Source organism: Lynx canadensis, chromosome B3 (assembly GCF_007474595.2).
Source record: "Lynx canadensis isolate LIC74 chromosome B3, mLynCan4.pri.v2, whole genome shotgun sequence".
NCBI lineage: Eukaryota > Metazoa > Chordata > Mammalia > Carnivora > Felidae > Lynx > Lynx canadensis.
Window position 1 is genome coordinate 588,014 of NC_044308.2, and position 6,537 is coordinate 594,550.

The 6,537-nt window shown below is 44.5% G+C and overlaps 1 non-coding gene across 1 annotated transcript; it reads left to right on the forward strand.

Annotated features, from left to right (window-relative positions):
- The first annotated feature begins 726 nt into the window (after window positions 1-726).
- On the forward strand, window positions 727-799 carry TRNAK-CUU. The gene has a single exon. It is a non-coding gene; the product is annotated as a tRNA-Lys (tRNA).
- Window positions 800-6,537: the final 5,738 nt, after the last annotated feature.

Here is a 6,537-nt window from a genome sequence, read left to right on the forward strand (position 1 = left end):
AGTTGGTGACTGGGAACTACAGTGCCCGCTGGAGAAGCAAAGTAAGTCTTTCATTTTTCAGTTTTAGTGGGGGCGAAGCTTGAAGTAGTGTCCCTTCCCACACTGAGGTGTTGCCCGTCTACGGGAAAGAGGTCTTCGCCTTTTAGATCTGCGTGGGAGCAAACGCTGCGTGGTATTTTCAATTAATTTTGGAGACCGCGTTGGCTTTTCCATAACCTTCTATTGTGTGAACAGTGTGGCATGGCTTCGTTGAAAAATCCCATAAAACCTCAGAAAAATTCCAGAAACCTCAAACGCACAGGGGGTCGCGAGAGGCCAGCTACCTCTACTACCGTGCCTTGGGCTCTGAGCTTTTCCGCAGGGTTTTCGGGCCATTCCCCGGGGAGCCTGCTTTGTGCGCGTCCGGCACCTCGTAGGTCCCCTGCGTCGGGGACGAGCGGTGCCCCGGGGTCTCCGGCGCCGCCGCAGCCCCGCCGCCACACTCGCTCGGGTGTCCAGGCCCGAGCGGGGGTCGCCGGCGTGGCCAACTCACCGCCGACCGCTAGAGGGCCGTTTCCACGTTTTTATTGGGCAATAAAAGTTTGCGTGCGCAGAATCAGAAACGAACTGCAGTAACGAAAAACTTTACCCCCAAAAGTGTGAGAAAAAAAGAAAAGAGAAGTGGTGCACGAGGTTGAAATAAGCTTACACCTTTGAAGAGCCTCGGAAAAGGCTCTGCTTCCGCCTGCCCGGCTAGCTCAGTCGGTAGAGCATGGGACTCTTAATCCCAGGGTCGTGGGTTCGAGCCCCACGTTGGGCGGCTGTGGTTTTGCTTTCCCGATGGGCCCGATCTCCCTTCCCCAACCCTGACCCCCAGCTCTGCCTTCACCCGTTCGACCGCCGACTCGGAGCTCACTGTTTTCATCTTCTGAGTGCACAGGTGAAGGTTACCTGATGCGGAGAGACACGGGCCCTGACCGCCCTCTCCCTGACCGCCCCCTGAGAAGGCCGGGACTCGACTGCGAGGGTAGAGAAGACTCCAACAGTAATGAAACTGTGGCGTCCTGCCAATACGTTTGAGATGTGTGGGCCTTGATTAATATTTCATTAATTAGTATTTAATGGAATGCTGTGTGGTATTGATTAGTTTGGAGACCAGCTGTGACTCACGGGGTTTTTTATGCATATTAATTTCCTGTTCTTAAATCCCTTAGAGTGAATCAACTTGCTTTTTGCGTGTGGGAAGGGCTATGGGGCCGCTTCAGTGATCAGCTACTCGCTGTCAACACACCAGTTAGGACTGTTTTCACCTTTTCCCCCCTAAGTTAGCGATTCAAATAGAGTATTTTTCCGTCCCCCATTTGGGAGTCTGAAAACGTATCTCAAGAGCGACAAAGACTTTGTTTTTTTTTTTTTTCCCCCTGCATAGGTTTTCCTAAAAGAACCCAATTTCTTAGAGGGCAAAACTTGGCCTTTATGTTGACAGCTGCAAATGTTTTCCTTAGGACTTAAATCCTTTCCATGGTTCGCAGCAATTCCCAAACATTCTCCACAGCTACCAGATGCTCTTATCAATTCAGGATACAATTTCAGACTTTGGAAGGAAGGCACAGAAAATTTCAGCATCAGAAATGAAGATCCCTAAATACCTCTATCATTACAGCACTTAAAAAAATCTCTAGGTGATGGGAGGTGACGTAGAATTTTTCAAAAGGCAAAAACCTTGTTGGAGAAAAGGCGAACTGGTGAATTGACAAGAAGTCAATGAAGTGGCACACATCTATTGATTGATTGGTTGATTTTTAATTTTTAGTTCCGGTGTGGTTAACATAGTGTTATGTCAGTATCAGGTGTTCAATACGGTGATTCAATAATTCTGTACACTACTCAGTGTTCATTATGCTAAGTGCACTCTTTTCCCCAGAAGTCTTCATCATGCATCTGTTTAAAATTTTTTTTTAATGTTTTATTTATTTTTGAGAGAGAAAGAGAAAGAGAGAGACACAGTGTGAGCAGGGGAGGGTCAAAGAGAGAGGGGAAGACACAGAACCCGAAGCAGGCTCCGGGCTCTGAGCAGTCGGCACAGAGCCCAATACAGGGGCTCAAACCCATGAACCGTGAGGTCATGACCTGAGCTGAAGTCAGTTGCTTAACCACCTAAGCCCCCCAGGTGCCCCCATCATGCATTCATTTGAAACCGAACATTGGTGTTACGGGGCGAATTGTGTTCCCATAACACGCATGTGTTGAGGCCCTGACCCTCGTACCCCAGAAGGTGGCCTTATTCGGAAATAGGGTTTTTGTAGATGTAATTCGTCAAAATGAGGATGTACTGGAGTCGAATGGGCTCTTACCCCCGCATAACTGGTGTCTTTATGAAAAGGGGGAATGTGGACACAGACGCACACCCAGAAATGCACATTTGGACACAAGGGGGAAGGGCCGCGTGAAGACACATGGTGAGCAGAGCCGCGCTTTCTCCAGCCTGAGTGGCGCCAGCGTTCCTAGTAAACCACCAGAGCTACAGAGAGTCGAAAAGCAGGCTCCCCCTACCCGCCTCGGGAGGAACCAGCACCTGGATCTCAGACCTCTGGGCTCCGGACTGTGAGACAGCAAATGTCTGTTGTTAAAGCCAGCCACTCTGTGGCACCTGTTATGGTAGCCCCAGGACACTAATATAATCCGTGTTCTATTAGGAGGTGATTTTGATTAAAAAAAAGATTTTTTTATGCTTGGCATTAAGTAATTGCCATCCATTTCATTTTATTTCATCTGATCTCATTTCATTTCAAAAGTGTTGGGAAAAGCAATGGTTTGATTGGGTGTGGACCTACATTCAGCTCCGGCGAGGGTGTTAGGGTCACAGCTTCTTGAGAACTAACATTTAAAAATGACCTCGATCTCAAGGTATACTTTCTTCTTGCTGGCCGGTGATTGATTATGTTGACTAATGATTTATTACTAGTTTTACTGAAAGGCTGTATTCAAAGATATATCAAATCAAACACGCTTCACTCTCTCATGGAACTCATATTTGAAGCCAGTATTCAATTATTCTATGAATGATTCATTTTAAGAAAGCTTGCTAATTCTCTGTGGTTCAGTTTCCTTAACAAGTAAAGGACAAGAAAAAGAGATAACTCAATCAAATGAGATGCAAAGAAATGTGTGAACCATGTTGGGATCCTGATTTGAACCCATCAATTATGAAAACATGTATGACACCATCTGGAGAATCTGAACGTTGACCGTATACTTGAAGATATGAAGAAGTTATTTATTTACTTATTTATTTATAACTTTTATTTTAGAGAGAGACGGAGTGCAAGTGGTGGTGGGGGGCAGGCAGAGAGAATCCTAAGCAGGTTCCACACTGAGCATGGAGCTTGATGTGGGGCTCGATCCCAGGACCCCAGGATCATGACCTAAGCCAAAATCAAGAGTCAGATGCCTTACCAACTGAGCCATCCAGGCGCCCTGGAAGTTATTTTTCATTCATTCATTCTTTCATTGATTCATTTAAATGTTTTGTTATTTATTTTTGAGAGAGGGCAGGGGTAGGGGCAGAGAGAGGGAGAGGGAGGATCCCAAGAAGGCTTCATGCTGTCAGCACAGAGCCGGAGGTGGGGCTCGAACTCACGAACCGTGAGATCATGACCTGAGCCAAAATCAAGAGTCAGATGCCTGACCCACCGAGCCCTCCAGGCGCCCCAGAACTTTCTTATTTTTAGCTTAATAATGGTGTTGTGTTTAAAGAGATAACTCATCTTTTAGAGACACATACTAACTTGTTTATGGTTGAGATAGATATGATACCTGGGATTCGTGTTGTGGATTTTGGTGGAGGGAGGAATGCTCGTACCACCACCGGAACAAGATGGGCCACGTCAATACCTGCAGGGGCTGAGTGGTGGCTACACCCTGGTTCATTGTGCTATCCCCTCTACTTTTGTACATGTTTTTAAATCTTCATACATTTAAATGCTATTTGATTATGCGAAAACAAACTTGTCTTACCCTCCTTAGCCCAGTGATCAAATTGAACATCACTGATGAGACAGCTAGACATCACGTGTGTCTTGATGTGACAACGCTGAGAAGTGCACAGCATCGCCTCTAAGATATTCTTGTCCGAGACCCTCAACTTAGATGTGATCAAGGCTTTGGACCTAACTTCAAGCTTGTCAAAAGCATAAGGAGAAGTGAGTTAAGGAACACCGTGAGTGAACAATCTGACAAATCCAGGATGCCAGACATTCAAAAAGGCTCGGGTTCTTCAGAAAGCAAATGTCATGAACTCGCGCTAATACCACTGATAATTCAGCATGTGTGTGGGTGGACCGTTTCGTGCCAAGGGCTCCCTCCCACCCTGCGGCAGGCTAGTGAGGTCAATGAGCTCTTTTCAGAGTGATTTTAAATGTATGAAACAAAACCACATAGGATGATAAAGGAAAACAATTATATTGAAATACAGTTATCAAAATATCCTAAAATATGCCATGGTAATGTACATGCTTCATTTCTAATCTAACGCTCTAGCAGCAGGTCTGGTAAGTACAGTGATTTCAAAATAATGCTGGATGTAAATGATAACTTAGAGATATATACAAGAACTACAGTGTGACATGAAAACAGCCAGTTTATCTTGTGGCAAAGCCACGGGTGTGGTTACTGTAGCTTGTTTCCTTCATTTACAATGAAGGGAAATGCTAAATTTCATTCTGAATGTGATGAAAGTAAAGATGTAATTTTTTACCTATCCAAGTCCATGGACCCTTTGAATTATATCCATAGATTCCTGTCTTGAGAACTTCTGGCCTAGATTTTAAAAAAGATTTTTTTTTAAAAGTTTATTTTATTTACATTGAAAGAGAAAGTGCAAGCAGGGGAGGGGCAGAGAGAGAGAGAGAGGGAGAGAGAGAATCCCAAGCAGGCGCCGCGCTGTCAGCACAGAGCCTGACGTGGGGCTCGAAGTCACGAACCGCGAGCCCACGACCTGAGCCAAATTCAACACTCTTGATTTCAGCTCAGGTCATGATTCCAGGGTGGTGGCATCGAGTCCTGTGTCGAGCCCCGAGTTGAGTGTGGAGCCTGCTTAAGATTCTTTCTCTCTCTCTCTCCCCCATTCATGGCTTCTCTCTCACTAAATAATAATAATAATTAATAATAATAATAATAATGATAATAATAAAATACAAATGCATTTTTAAAAAAGATTTATGTGCGCCTGGGTGTCTCAGTCATTAAGATCTGACTTCAGCTCAGGTGATGATCTCATGGTTCGTGAGTTCAAGCCCCACACTGGGTGAGCTTGAGTCCCATTTCTTTCTCTTTCTTTGCCCCTCATGGGATTCTGTCTGTCTCTCTCTCTTGCTCTCTCTCTGTCCCTCACTCACTTTCGCCCTCTCTCTCAAAAAAAAAAATCTAAAAAAACAAGTAAATAAAAGACTTAAGAGATTTACCAACCAAACCCCAAATGTCATTTAATGTGTTCCACTTTGAGAAAATAAGCCACAAGCATTCAAATATAAAAACATTTTAGGAACAAGTGAAAGGTGAAGTGGGAATTACATGATTTTAGGGAATCATTGTTAATTGTGCTGTGTGTGATAATGGTATTGTGGCATGTAAGAGAATGCCTTTGTATTTTAGATGTACAGAATGAGGAAATCAGGCATGGTAGGTAACATATTGTTCTTTCTAGTTCTTTTTTCTTCATTTTTTTCATGTTTATTTATTTTTGACAGAGACAGAGCATGAGTGGGGGAGGGGCAGAGAGAGAGGGAGATGCAGAATGGGAAGCAGGCTCCGGGCTCCCAGCTGTCAGCACAGAGCCCAATGTGAGATCATGACCTGAGCGGAAGTCAGATGCTCAACTGACTGAGCCATCTAGGCACCCCTTTCTAGTTCTTTGTGTTTGAAAATTTCACAATATCTAAAAGAAAGTGACTTGTAACGATATTTTTATTAGGGTATACGGTAGGTAGGGTGAAATGCATCACTCCTAACTGCACAACGTGATGAATCTGTACCTATGTAAACACCATGTAGCCACACCAAAGATATAGAGCACATCCGGCATCCCCCAAAGTTCCCTCAAGCCCCCGTCCACTACCCTGATTGCTGGAAGAAATTCTGTTTGGTGTCTGGTTCCCTTTGCACAACCTGACTTCCCCCTATATTAAGACCAGGTTGCAGGGCTGATGATACCATGGTTGGCAAGGATGCGGGAAAGCAGGCTCGCTTAAATTGCTGGTTGAAATGTAAACTGATGAGGCTTCCATAAGGCTGTTTTAAATGCCCACAGCCTTTGACTTAGTAATTCTACATCTCGGGTCTTAAAAAAACAAAAGAAAAAGAAGAAAAAAAAAAAAAAACCCAATGTGTGCAGTGGTTTAGGTGGAAAGACATACGTGTTTTTCTGTTTGTTTTTACAGTGAAAAGTTGAAAGCAACCTAAATGTCCGGCAACAGAACCAAGGTCAGATAAACTAGGGTCTGTTTATACCGAGGTACCTCCTGAGATGGACAGATGTGACTGGAGTCATCTCTAGGCCAT